Genomic DNA, 15,068 nt, shown 5'->3' with positions numbered 1-15,068 from the left:
GAATTCCGGCAGTTGGAGGAAGCCGCTTGGTGGTGCTGGAGACTGGGAAACGATCAGGGAAGCCTGGGACCCCCATATTGTTAACATCTGCGCTGTAGTCTGCATCTTTGTGTGTGGACCACACAATTTGGTGAGAGTCCACCTTGCTGCATCTCTTTTATGTCTATGTTTTTAAGATAAAATAAAAAACTGTATTGCACTATTCAGTTTTTTTCTTTCCACATGGGCAAAATACGGATTTGACGTATCGTGACGTGGCCGCTCCCTTCTGAAACGGGAAACGCTATTGTATACACAATAGTAGACAAATTGTTAGGGTACGGGTCATATATATTTTAAATATCACCATGTTTTAAGATATCTTGGAAGTATACATTGAAACTGTATTACGCTATTGTGCCTTTTTTTCTTTCTTTTTGGGTAACCAATTAAGAGAAAAAGGATAAGATCTCAATCAGCGCTAAGGGGATACACTGGTAAACTCTCCTTGTATGGAAGATTGAATTCTGACTGTTGAATAGAAGTCAGAAACGGACGATATTCCGACTGCTGGAAATGTTTTGACAGTCGGAATCATGATTCTATAGTAGGAGCTGCATGCGAAAACAAACTGTATATAATTCCTGGCTATATACTTTTTTGGGGACTGAGGGTTAGGCTTAAAGTGTAGGGTTAGCTTTAGTTATAGACTCACCTAGAAATTACATTGTCTCACCATGTCATCAGTCATCCATGTCAACCTGTTCACTGTCAACATCATGAACATGTCAACAATTCTATGTCAACATTTAGACATTATGAATGTTAACATCATATTAACATCATGAATGACAAACTAATAAACCATTAATGAACCCCCAGATGGGAGTTGTATTCTGTCGATGGGTCGAACAGCTCGACATGTGAGGGGACGTGGTAAACTCATTTTGGTACCATACCATGAAATCTATAAATTGATACCGAAAAAACTGAAAAACTCATGTCAAACACTGCAGGTGTCTGCTATTCCCACGTCGACGTATAGCCTGTTTCGACCTTTTGTCTATGTCGACCTAAATGATGTCGACCATTTATGACATAACCAGATGGTGTGGCTTCTGTATCTTAGAAAATGATGACCTCCTGGTATTTTCGAATACAACAGTCTCTAGGGTTTACAGAGAATGGGCAGACATTATATATATATATATATATATATATATATATATATATACACACACACAATACATATAATCTACACACACACACACTGTATATAGCATTTTGTAATTCTAAACATTTTCTGGAGGGCATGTGTACAAGGTATACAAGTCTATTAATTATTGTCATCTGTATAAGACCCAACAACTTGGTACATTAAGAAGATTCATCTGTTAAATGAAAAACATATGCCCACAACAGAAGCCGTCCCTTTATGTATGGTGCAGAATTATTTATAGTTGAAATAAATCTGAAATGAAACAAGACACACAGCCTTCTGTAACAGGCAGATAGTTTTTTTGATGATAACACATTTCAATGACGGACTGATTTTTGTTCCATACATCTTTGAGATTATCTAACACGTGAGATTCATAAAAGTCTTCACACGATTATTACAGGACAGGGGGCGAGATGTATCAAACCTTGAAGATGTCAGAGGTTGGGTTCTCAGTGGATCCAGAAGAGATGTTTCTGTTTGAGCAGAGTTCGTATTCGTAACTTGGAATAAAAGCAGGTTTTATATAGTGTTAAACTGAGAAATGGTTGGATGATCCTGTTAGACGGTTGACAGGACTCAGTCCAGGGATGCACAGTCTAACATGTTTGAAAGTATTCACCAGGAATCCCCGGAAGGAGGTATGGACTTGGCTGCACCCTGCATGCAGGTTGCAGACCCCTGCTTGGGTTGTCCAACATGACACTCAAGAAGCTGTAGACTGTAAATCGGAGCAGACTCGTTGACAACCTAAGAATGACCAGGCAAACTGGACTGGACTTGCTAGGCGATAAAGAAGAATAACCGAACCAGAGAATGACTTTACTGGACATTCTAGAAGATATGGACTTTGTAGAAGATACAGAAGAATATCAGAACCAGAGAATGACCAGATGGACTGGAATGGCTTGTTTGGAAAATTTAGAGGCGCACAGGGAACTTGCTCACAGCGTGGCTTTGAAATTTTTTAGCACTGGGCTGGCAACTTGCCAAACGGGGAACTTCAGCTTTATCCCCTGCAGATCGCTGTCGTTGGTGGTTAGGGAGAAGACTGTAACAGGGATCCCCGCTAGCGTCCTGATGATCATCAGAACAGGCAAACCTGTTTTGGTCAGCTTCTGTAATTTTTTCAACACGTCCTGCAAAGCTCCAGTTAAAGACTGATTGGTAGGTTTTTTATGTGCCTCCAGTTTATCTTGCTTCAAGGTCTAATACATCTCCCCCAGAGAAATGTAGTTTCTTCTCAGTTATCTAAAGCATGATATATTATACTGACCGGTGGCCATTACTTAGTGATAAGAGTAGGGGTTATCTATTGCCTTGTCTTAGTTTCTATAGTGCAATCGTACTTACACTAATCCTTAGCACATATTAGAGAGCACGTACAGCTAACGTGCTTCATGGCCAATCGGGTCCTGGTCTGGTAGTGGCGTGACCATGATGTGTTGTACCCGTCCCCGCTCTCGGCTTCCCTGGTTATAATATAAATTACAGTTGAGAGTTTCTGTGCTACAGTTGCGTCTAAATATTTATTTTTCTCAACCCTATAGGGATGTTTTACGGTTGCTATAGTAATTGATTGATACACATTCCCTGGCAGCAGATATGTGCTTTTATTTTGCTACATCAAAAGATTTATTCTGTACATATTGTGATGACTGTATCTGATTACCGATTTTACAAAAATGTTATTTGGAGGCCAGTAATCCAGAGGAGAAAAATGTAATTAAAGTGTCAGTGATTATTTAATTGGCACCAAGCATGTTGTCTTTGTAAAGCCTTAAAACAATATTATATGAAATAAGTTAAAAGCAGTTGGAAGTCTATTTATCAAGCAGTAATAACTCACTTTTCAGGCATTTTTGGCTGCGGAAGTGGCTATCTATGCTTCAGGCACTTACAGATTTTTCCTGCGGTCCCTATAACATTTTCCTAGTACAGTATTTCATTCGCATAGTCCCACCAGAGCCACCAAGAGCAGCCATGGGCCCAGGTACTGAGGGGTTTGTGGCCAGATTCAGGGAGACATTTTTTTATTGGGGTTACCCAGGCCTCTCCAACAATTCCAGGCCCAGATAATTAGTACCGGCCCCCTCCTCCTTTTTAATATTGCAATAAACTCTGATAATCATAGATTTTGATAAAAACATAATGCCATAGTACAAGTCTAGCCAATGGAACATGGTTCTAGAGCCGAACGAATTGAACACGACAGATCCCTATACCTCAAAGGGCCAACGATGCTGCAACAGAATCCAAATAATAGCATTCACTATTCTCGAGGCTCAGGTATTGATGATCTCAGAGACTTTAGGAGGTCTATGCACTAAGCCTTGGAGATAGATAAAGTTGACAGAGATAAAGTACCAACCAATTAGCTCCTAACTGCCATGTTAGAGCCTGGTTAAAAAAAATTAGACTGATGACCCCCCCCCCCCCTTCCCGTTATCTGGGTCCCGGTGACATCACTGTACTATGGGCCTTATTCAAACCTGCTCACTAGACTGCTTGTTTTCACTGCAGGATAATGCCCCCCCCCCCCCCAGTGGTACAAAGCCCTGTGCAGGGATGCAAACGGATGTGTACACGCACACATCCATTCGCATGAGGCCACGCAGAGCAGATACCATTCAGTGGTTACTTACCATCAAATTATTTCTTCTCCGTGACCCAGGAGTTACTCAGGTGCTGCACATATGGGCGTGATGACATCGGCGCCTGCTCGGAACACGCAGGGGAATGCTGTGCTCGCTGGGGCCTTCCCACCGTTTTTTTGTGGCCATGCCCATAAAATGCCGGGGCAATTGGCCCCTATATCTTTAACAATATTGCTCAGTGTGTATGCACTATATCGTCCACAAGATATCATTATTGATATCGGCAGTGCTGCAGGTCATCTAGTGCATACGGGGATTTAGGGAGCAGCTGAATCCCAAACATACTGCAGACGCACAGTTTGCTTTCTATTCAACATCAATGCTTTAAGATAATTTGAAAAGCAGTTTCTAATTACTACATTAAAGGTTGATGTTAGATACAGATAATTAGCCAGCCATTGTTTCATTGTCGGAGTATTCCAGGATTCACTCCAAACATGTATAAACCCAATAGTGGTAATTATACTACAGAACATGCTGGTAGACTTCTAGGAAACAGCACAACTAATGCTTGCGGCAGTTTTACGATGATGGCCCTGTGTCTCTTGGCAGTTGCCCATCCGCCACTACAAAGCGCTTCCTTCATGTACATCTGTTTGTCCAAATGTGCAGGAACTGAGATGCCCACTTTCAGCATCTGTATATGCAGTTTCTCCATCTGAGTATGGCCTCCAATATGAGCACAGCCGCTTTCAGCAACGTACCAACGGTGGCGGTCAAAACACCATGGGTTGCAAAGCATAAAAGACTATACACTTAAAGTGGTCCTGGAGAGGTGGGGGAACTCTTTTACCTCTGCCACTTATTTAAGCACCCCCCCCTCCAACAGGGCCAAGGTGGAGGTTGAACTAGTTCCACCTCAATTTTACAGGTGGTATTCCACCCCATCCCCCACACACACTTTACCCCTGACCATACTTACAGTATCATGACAATGCAACAGTTTTACATCCTACCAGGAATGCGCCAGATTACGCCCTTATGTGTTTCCTCATCCAGACTTCAACATAGAGCTGGATAACAAACCGCATATGGACATGGCCTGGCGCTGGTCAGATGGTCTGAAGAAGACCGCTGCATTGTCCATGAAATGTATGGTGTTCTATGCTGTGGAATCCACCGTTGGAACACAAGCCTTCAACTTTTCTTCATGACTACACTATGAGGCACCCCCTTGTTCTCCCAATGTTTCAGAAACACTGCTGCTTGACACGTGGATTCAGGATATTGGGTGGGGTGTACCAAGCAACTCCTGAAACACATCGCAAAGATACTTATCACATATGTACTAACATACGCAATTAGTATCGCAAAGAACAACCCTTGTAATAAGAGCTGTCCTTTTTGATGCTGCCGGTGGGGATGGGCGCTGGACCCCATGGCTCTTCCCCCATCTCCGGTGCCCGACAACCTCCTGCTTAGATGGCTGCAGGGACTGCCGGGCTCCTCCTCCTTATCCCTGCACCCGGAAGGGGGATGTTCCAGTGCTAGGGAGGACAAGGTCACTGGTTGGGGCAGCACAGCAGGAGGCTGCCCGGACATCAGGTGAGGGGGGTGGTGCGGGCAGTGCCGGGCGGCGGGGGTTGGTGTGGGGCGGCGGGGCTCACAAGAAGCCCATCAGCCCATTTGGAGTTATGCCAGCTAGAGTTGACGTAAACCTCCCACAGAGGAGCCCCGTGGGGCTTTGGTGCATCTGAAAATTTGGTAAAAACCCATTTAACAGCATTTTAACAGCATTTCCAGTTAAGTACATCTGACCCAACGTGTGGAGAATGCCAGCTCATTTTAAAGGGGCTTAATTGGGCATGTAGACCAGCTGTGGCAATGTTTACACTTGATTTTTTAAATAAAAACTGCCTGCCACTTCATTCCAACGCACGTTACAACTGTTCATTTCTTCCTCTCAACAGATAAAATAAGAAGACCTGAAAAAAGAACTAAAGAAAAAAAAAAAGTGCCTTGGAAACCAACAGGGAAAAGTTTCAAATGTTTCTAGCATATTCCATTGTGAACAAATACATTTATTTTTGCATATTGACAGAATACTGTACTTCCATTTTTAACATACATTTTCTATGTTGTCCACTCTGTAGGCAGATGGATGTTGTGTACAATTACTGTAAGTAACCGCCACTAGTACCAATGATAGACAGCACGTCAGTCGCACCTGTCATGCTCACAGCGGAGGCAGCCATTTTGTTTACTGAACCAATGCCAAAATGTCACCTAGTCAATCACAAGGAGCTAGTCACATCACTTAGGCAAGTTTTACATAGCAGGTTTACCTCACAAAATGGCTGTGTCCACTGTTTGTAGACAACAGGACAACTGTCTGCTCCTATGTGTTATGCTGCCAAAAATACTTTTTTTGTGACATTCTTTGGAAAACTAATGTTAATATTGCATAGGTTTTGTTGGTGTTCATGTGTGTATCCAAAGCCTGTAACAGTTCTGCTTTGCAACACTGGTACAACGATGTATGTAATGCTTATGCAATGGACAGCAATGTTTGGTTCAAATATAAATATTTTTTTAACCCAAAATGTACTATTTATGGTCACTAAGCGTTTAGATTTTATTTAATAATTGCATGGCAAAAGCCTTCTCCATTGTCTGTGCGAGACAGTGGATTTTTATGCAGAGACCATTATACAAAAACAGGAGCTGCATACCATTCACTTTATGTAAAATACTGTGGAGACGTTTGTGAGTAAATAAACGGGGGGATGCAGATTTGTACATACCCAGGCTGACGCCATTAGTTTTATGTACATTACATGTATAAAACATTCCAAGTGACATGTGCAATATGTAAATAGATGTAAATATTACAAACCTAATAAAGTGTTTGCTATATATATATACAGCAAGTTGTGTGTGGTATCTTCTATGATGAAGGTGTACAGCTGGTGCCGTCATGGCCAGATTAAGAATTGGGCAGATGGAGCTACAGCTCCAGGCCTCTACATAAAATAGGCCCATAATCATGGCATGGCATCATGGTGAACATTAGCCACACATAAGTCATTCATTTTTTTCTATTCTAGTTTTCTTACAAAATTATGCAACTTTTAGATGTATGTAGGGAGACAGTAGGGCTGAACACTCCCACATGGCTCTGGCCACACCCACACAGTACCGGTCACAGCTCCTCCCCTTATCAGTATAAGTCCTTGAACATTCTAAGCACATCGGGCAGTGGTTCCCTAACTGTGTGCCGTGGCACCCTGGGGTGCCTTGAGACCCTTGCAGGGGTGCCTTGGGTTGGTTGTTCATGAGCAATGCAAATTATTTATAGTCAATAGGCAAAACCAGTGCTGGTGACTGTCAATCATAAACTATGTGAACAATCATAAGTGATTTCATTCCCTCTCCACATATTTAAACCTAAGGATGATATATAAACACAATTTCTGTTTATATTATTTAAAAAAAATCATAATAAATGCTTTTTTATCCTGGAGGTGCGGTTAATTTTTTTTTGATACTCCGGGGTGCTGTGATTCAAAAAGTTTGGGAACCACTGACATAGGGGGTTATTTTGGTTCACTCCTTCTGGCAAATAACTTCTTAGATGGACAATGATGGGTAGATGTTACTTGTGCAGAGAGAATTAGAATTGGGTGAGGTTTTACTTCAAAGTGAGATCTATATTGCAGTGTAAAAATAAAGCAGTCTGTATTTTCTTTGCACAGAAACAAAATAACTCACTCAAATCTAATTCTCTCTGCACATGTTACATCTGCCCCACCTCCAGTGCACATGGTTTTGTCCATCTAAGAAGGAATTTGCCAGAAGAAATTAACCAAAATAACCCCCCTAATCTGGTCCTGGGTGTCCCCTTCATGACACGTAGCCCTTCAATACCTTATTTTACAAGATGTCTATAACATATATTAAAGGGATACTATCTATAAAGATGTTATATAATATCAGTGTTTTCCTAGCACATCGCTGTTGTGCTATTTTGCAGCAGTAGGCATATACAACTATGGGCCTGATTCAGTAGCCCCGCGGAATAGGGAAAATGACCATTTAGTGATTTATTCTATTCTGTGAATACACGCATGCCATGATGTACATGCAAGATCCCTTAAACTGCGGTAGAATTCTGGAAAATGCGAACACAGTCTGAGGGCCAGCGGGGGGGGGCAGCGACATGGTCTGGAAATGCAAAATTGGTAAATTTTGTACATTTTGCAGTCATATCACGGGGAGGGACTTAGCATGCAGGGCAGCCTTTCCCTGTACCCACATGCTAGCATCTGGAGTTTTAGTTTTGCGATTCTGTATTCTGTATACTGTATTTTACGATTTGCTGTATTCTCTTCTTCTGCCATTAATAAGGTTTATAAACAATTTACACTTGTACTTTCCCATTTTGCCATTGATTGCACACCGTTAAGGAGATGTTTTATCATTACAAAATGAGTATTAAGATACTGGGCAGGATAAGCCCAAATTTTCCGGTGCACCCCTGCAATTGCATATGCAATTATTAATGCAAAAGGATAGCTCTTCCGATAAGAAAAAAGGGCCCCTGTCACTGGACTTCTGGGTTACATGCTTGTTGCCAGGGGAATCGGGGGTGTTACATGCTTGTTCTCAGGGGGTGTTACATGCTCTTTGTCAGTGGACTGCGGGCGCACAGCGCAGCAATACTACCAAAATCTGCACTTCCGGTTGTATTAAGCGCTATGTGCTCCCCCTGACAAACGGTAAAGGTGCAGGAGGACCTCTAGCACTTGTCTCCTGTAAGGTGGCCATCTTTGAAGGACTGCAGGGTCTCAGTATGCTGACAGAGACTCTGTGCCCTGCGGCACCGCTCTCCCCCTGCTTGCAGCTCCCGACTCCTTTGACGGTCATTTTGCAATGCAGCTATTTGAGGAAGACAAGCACATTGTGTGACTTTGGGAGGAGAAGCTTCACTTTCTATTACAGGAAACTGGGACAAACCTCCACCTGGACCTAGCTAGACCCCACCAAATGCCCTGTAGTGCCCATGCAAGAGTCAAAGGGCTCCCCCACTTTCACTGCCCATATGTCAGAGGTGAATTTTCCACAAGGCAATGTAGGCACCTGTCTCGGACTCAACAGGTCCCAAGGAGCCCCATAAAGATATCCTGGCTGTCCAAAACGTTTCCAGAGCATTGCACGTCTACCATGTGCCGTTATGACATCCCATGGACCGCTCCACACTACCAAAGTCCCTTAGATGTTCTTTTATAGGAAAATAAATATTTGTAAATACAAAATGGTCTCATCCACTGTGTGTGGACAGTCAGTTTACTTGAGACACAGGTATTAAGCTGTGGGAAGGAAAAGACCAGCACTTGTCTCTCAGCAGGCTGGGGTAAATTGCCCCCAGTGTTAGCTCTGCGGACTGGCAGCACATCTGTGTACACTTAGGAGTGGTTAAAAACTAGTGTCATCAGCCATTTAGCAATAAGTCAAGGAAATTCCATCATACGGTACAATTCTAGCATGTGATGCAATGTCCTCTGCCTGTTGGGGAAATACTGTACAGATAACAGATGGGACACGCATTGTCCTACTTTGATATATACCATAATGTTGACCACATGCACTGTCATCGAGCAGCTGGGGTTGGCCGGAAGCCACGTCCCACCATGTGCGACACAAAAAGCCCAATAAGATTTATTGAACAATTAGAAGGGAATGTTAATAAATGCAGTTGGAAGAGGCATTTGTGACAGGCCACAGGGGCTGAATATTGAATACTTATTCAGTTGCTCATTGGTACAACTAAATCTTATCAACATTTGCCGACCTTATGGCTAAAATACAGCACTTGCAAACGTGGTTTTCAATAAAAACTATTGGTACTACAAAATCTTACCAAGTGAATTTACCCCCAAAAAAGACAATTGGGACTTTCACAATTTCCTGTTCCCCCAAATGTCTTCTAACACAGTGGTTCTCAATCTCGGTCCCCAAGTACCCCCAACAGCACATGTTTTCCATATCTCTTAAAATCCTTCCTAATGGGTAACCATAGGTACTGGATTTACTCATAGCCCCAACAGTCATCCAAAACAGTGTGCGAGGTCTGCAATTTATTTGTCAGGCTAAACCTCGTGCCCAATGGAATTCTCCTATTATGTTTTTATTTCCACCACCTGAATGCTGTGGAAGTGTGTGTGGAACACATTCGTGCTGTGTATTACACTGATTGTTGTTTCTGGAGTGTACAGTAGAGGACACTGCAGGAGAACCAGATTGTACAGTGTTCTTGTTGTTCACTCACTTTAATCTTATTAACCGTGAATGGATAGTTGGTGGGTGCACTATGCTTAAACAAAATTATATGTGCAAGTACAGCAAACCCCCCCCCCCCCCCCTAAAAAAAAAAAAAAAAATGCAACTGGACCAAACCATGTTGTGCTGCAGGTGGGGCAGATGTAATATGAGCAGAGAGATTAGATTCAGGTGGAGTGTGTCCAAACTGAAACCTAAATTGCCATGTAAAAAATAAAGCCATCTATCATTTGTGGGCTACATGCAAAAGCAGCCAGTATTTACCATGCACACAAATATAAATGTATTTGCTCCTCTAATATGGCAATGTGGTTTGTTCCGGACACAAAGGGGCAGATGTATTAAGCCTTAACAAGAGATAAGTTCTAGGGTGATAAAGAGAGATAAATGTCCAGCCAATCACCTCCTTAATGACTTTTTTCAAACACAGCCTGTAACATGGCAATTAGCAGGTTATTGGCTGGTTGTTTATCTCTCCTTATCACCCTTGGATTTATCTCTTGGTAAAGCTTAATACATCTGCTCCACTGTTACTTGCTTACAAACATGAACCAGGCCCATATTTCAGGATACATAATACACATCATTAGCAGCATCTGTGCCCAGTTTGCTATAAGTCATCCCTATAGGACTGCCATGCTAATTCACCCCACCAGTAAGTTTAAAGACTGAACAAAGCTTTCAAGTTGTATGTTTTAGTCCTGACCGCAGCATACAGAGTTATATCTAACAAGTGGACATACTGTCAGTAAGATTGCGAAAAATGTCCTGAGAACCACAGTGAGCGATGAAGGACTAGACAGCCTGATGATAAGTGTGACAGAGACACAGGGGAGATCATACAATCAGATGATATTATTACCACGTGGGCCCTTCTTTGAAGAAGAAAAGAAGAATTATAATTAAGTGAAGAAGAGACTTGGGACCTTATTCTGGTTGACCCGCAAGGCTGCGAATTTCGTAGTCTTGCAAGACCACCAAAGCCACCCGCATGATCGGCAAGCATGCGCAAAACATCGGTCCCTGTGTGAATGCACAGGGGACCGAATCAACTACAATAACCCCCTAGTCGTAACCTACTCCTGTGTTTTCAGTACATTTTGCTCACATTGACTTTCATTTAATAAACTTAAAACAAAACACAACTGAAATCCGTTCCGTGTACCACACAGCGCTCACTATTATAGGGACAGTTCAGAATGAGTCCAAATGATGTCTTATTGCTGTCACGGAGATGGATGGGGCTCACTTCTTCTTTCATCCACATAGGTTGTATTATTGCATGTAAAAAAGAAGAAAAATGCAGAATATAGGGTGATTCAGGTTGGCTCGCAAGGCAGCGGTCGTTCGGTGCCTAGAGAGCCCCTTAATACCACCTGCTGCCCGGCCGAGTGCCATACCGCCCCCCCCCCCCCCAAAAGAAAAACCTAACCCCCATAGTACCATATGAGGGGAATATAAGGGAACACATATAAGGGGAATATAAGGGAATACCCATGAAGCCTCCCAGCCTTACCCGTGCGAACACTTTGGCAACTTTGATAGTTGCACTGCACTGCACATGCGTATACGGGACCATACTCATGCACAGCCGCACTATTGGTCCCTGCAGCGAATTCCCTGAGTATTAGTCAATCCGGCCCATAGTGCGGTATGTCTTCATTCGAAAGAGAAACTAGTATACAGTTAGGTCTATGTAGTGGTAGCAAGATGCTCTATATAGATGGCGTACTGAACTCACACTAAAATGGAGTGCCTTGCTCATATAAGGGTATCTTTGAAGAGGTGTCAAAATATATAAGTAGTCAGTGGCGTACCGTGCTCACGCCGCTACGGAGTGATATCCTCACATAACAGTTTTCTTTCCAAAAGATGCCCGTATCCACCAATAGAACACCCAATAGTGAGAGGTTTTAAAAGAAGGGGCGGACCCAACTCACAGCTTTAATGTCTGTATAACACCAGTAGCGGTTTATTGGTGGGTTTCTAAACCCTTAAATTCTCAGATTCTTTCACAAGAACTTATAAACCAGAAGAAAGGGAGGAATAAAGGGTTGCTTAAATCATTTTTATTGCAATTGTTTCAATATTTCCTGCATTGGTAACATATGTATTTGAAGAAGATTTATGCAGCAGACACGTGCACGAATCTTCCCCAAATACATATGTTACCAATGCAGGAAATATCCAGAGATTGAAACAGTCTCTCATCAGTAAATGTGTCTACAACTGCGATAGAAACAATGTTCAGAATATAGCAGAAAGCTGTAGTCCCTCAAATACTAACTGGGAGCCTGGTGATGATCTGATTATGCCTGAAAGTAGCGACAGCTTCAAGGGTGTTGTCAGTGCGGACTCTGACCCTTGAAAAGTTAAGTGCTGTTTTTGCCATCCTTTTTTGGCATATATTGATACCTTATCTAGTATCCCTGTATATGTATATATATATATATATTACTTTTTGTATGTGTTTTTTTTTATCCCTATGTGGGATAATAAAAAATTACCTTTTAAGCAACCCTTTATTCCTCCCTTTCTTCTGGTTTATGTTCTACTGAAAGAACCGAGAATTTAAGGGTTTAGAAACTGCTACAGGAGTTATAGAGAGAGTAAAGCTGTAAGTTGGGTCCACCCCTTCTTTTAAAATCTCTCCCTATTGGGTGTTATATTGGCGGAGACGGGCATCTTTTGTAAAATAAACCGTTATGTGAGGATATCACTCCACAGATGCTTCGGGCAGGGGCCAGGAGGTGGAGCCGGGTGGGTGGGCGAGCCAGGCCAATGGAGCCCCGGGCTGGTCGCCTGGTGTGTGTGCTGCTCCGCTGGTGGGTGAGCGGACTGGTCCACTGCTGGGCGGGTAGATGGCCTGGTGTGGTCCACTGCTGGGCGGGTGTTCTGGCCGGTCACAGGACAGAGGCAGGCAGCCTGTGCGGCCTGCGGAGCGTGAACTCCGATGTCATCTCGCTGCGCAGAGCCGCACTACACGGGATGGGAGAAGCCTACTCCCGAAATCCCAGTGTTTTGGGGCCAAATCCCAGGATCCCGTCGATCCCGTCGATCCCGGGATTGGCCAGCCTAGATTTGACCAGAAATAGTCTGAAACAATTTGTGATATTCATAAATCCAATCTCTTTAGTAACTAATTCATACAAGGTAACAAGGGGCGAAGGGGCTCCCGCATCATCGCTGGGAAAGCCGTTCAACTGAAAACGGTCGGTTTTCCATAGCGCTGCGCTATGCAAAGCCATCCTCTCCCTGCTGACGGCGCCGGGCAGGGGGAAAGCGGCTCAGTGTGTATGCACGGAGCGGCTTTCCTCCAGCAATGATAGCTATCATCACTGTCCATACACGCTGGGCATAATAGCCCAGTGTGTATGGACCTTAAAGCTAACAGACAGTGAAAAAATGTTTGATTATTGGCTTAACTTAGAAAAGATCATAAACAATTGGATTATTGTGATGTGACATCCAATGTATGTCATACATCCTATGGAGAAAAGTAGTTCCTCTGTTTGGTTTTGGGGCGTGGCCTAATTGTGGGAGACGTGGCCACCTCCCGCGATTAGGCCATGCCCCAAAAACATTTAGGGGGTGAAAACACACTTTAAAGTTGAGGGGGGAGTGTTTTTGTGGTCCCCTCAGCAGCAGCACATACTTACCTCACGCGGTCAGTGAGATGCTCATGCTGGGCCTGCTGTCAGCACAGCACATGCTGCATGTGTGTGCTGCTGTTGCTGACCGGGAGAGACGGAGGGGGAAGGGGGTCGGACCAGGCCCCCACAGCAAACCTGGGCCTGGGTAATTAGTACCCACTCCCCCACCCTCTCGGCAGCCCTGATCAAATCATCAGCACCACGCTGAACCAGCAAAGCAAATTATAGAGTTGTCTGAGGAGATCAGCAAGAGAATGATAGACAAGCATGTAGAAGGTGAAGCCGATATTTACCCCTGGGAGCTACTGTAATATTATTAAAAAGTGTAAAATGCATGGGACTGTAGCCAACCTCTCTGGACCCAGCGACAAGATGAAAACCAACCCCATTATAAAATAGGAGGATCGTGAGAAAAAAGAGCCAACGAAAACTTGCAAAAAGATACAAGCTAAACTCCAAGGTCAAGATATACTAGTGTCTATTCACACCATGTGAGTGACAGTGGGCTCCATGGAAGAGGACCCAGGAGGAAGCCACTTTCAAAAAATAACATAGAAAAAAACAAACTGAAATTTTCTAAAATGCATATTGACAGAATACTTCTGGGAGAACGTTCTATGGAAACATGAGTCAGAACTGGAGCTTTTTGGCAAGTCTTGTTAGTTTTATGTTCACAGAGGAAAAAAAAATAAATGAAGCTGTAAAAGACAAGAACACCATACCTACTGTGAAACATCGAAAAAGAACAGGAAAATGACCCAGAACACACTCCAGAATGGAGAACAGACCATCGGACTGTTCTGAAGTGGCCTTGTATGAGCCCTGATCTTAATGCTATTGAACATCTATGGAAAGAGTCTGCAGTCTGGAGAAGGCACCATCACACCTGAGATAGGTGGAGCTGGTGCCAAGGAACAGTGATCGTTGTAGAAGTCTCATTGAGAGCTATGGATGGTAGCCTCCAAAGATTGACAAAGAAAAGATTAGGCTTAGGCTTCCATTATTTCTGCCAATGCAATTGAAAATATTCTGTTGAATCAAAAACCTATTGCAGTCTGATTTCTATTAAATATGGAATAAACAATGGTAGGTGGCAATTCCTTTTGTCACTTTCAAGTTATTTCAGTGAAAAAACTTTTTTTTTTTTTAATTTAAGCGTACCAACAAATTTTTCCACCCGCCATATTTGAAAACCCATGCAGTTCCTCTTCCCTCACAAAAAGCAACAAAAACCGGGCGCTGGTTAGGGTGCGTATGCGAAGTAGCTACTAAAAGGGGTGT

The 15,068-nt window shown here is 43.2% G+C and overlaps 1 protein-coding gene across 1 annotated transcript in view; it reads left to right on the top strand.

Annotated features, from left to right (window-relative positions):
- Nucleotides 1–6,666, top strand: part of ALKAL2 (ALK and LTK ligand 2) — a 44,448-nt gene extending 37,782 nt beyond the window's left edge. Inside the window, exon 6 of the mRNA XM_083174796.1 lies at nucleotides 5,766–6,666. The gene's annotated coding sequence lies outside the window, so the exon portion shown is untranslated. The remainder of the gene's footprint in view (nucleotides 1–5,765) is intronic.
- The last annotated feature ends 8,402 nt before the right edge of the window (nucleotides 6,667–15,068 follow it).

The sequence above is a fragment of the Crinia signifera genome, chromosome 3, assembly GCF_055691185.1.
Source record: "Crinia signifera chromosome 3, ASM5569118v1, whole genome shotgun sequence".
NCBI classification, from domain to species: domain Eukaryota; kingdom Metazoa; phylum Chordata; class Amphibia; order Anura; family Myobatrachidae; genus Crinia; species Crinia signifera.
The sequence above is the reverse complement of the archived record's forward strand: the minus strand, read 5'-3'. Positions and strand labels throughout refer to the sequence as shown.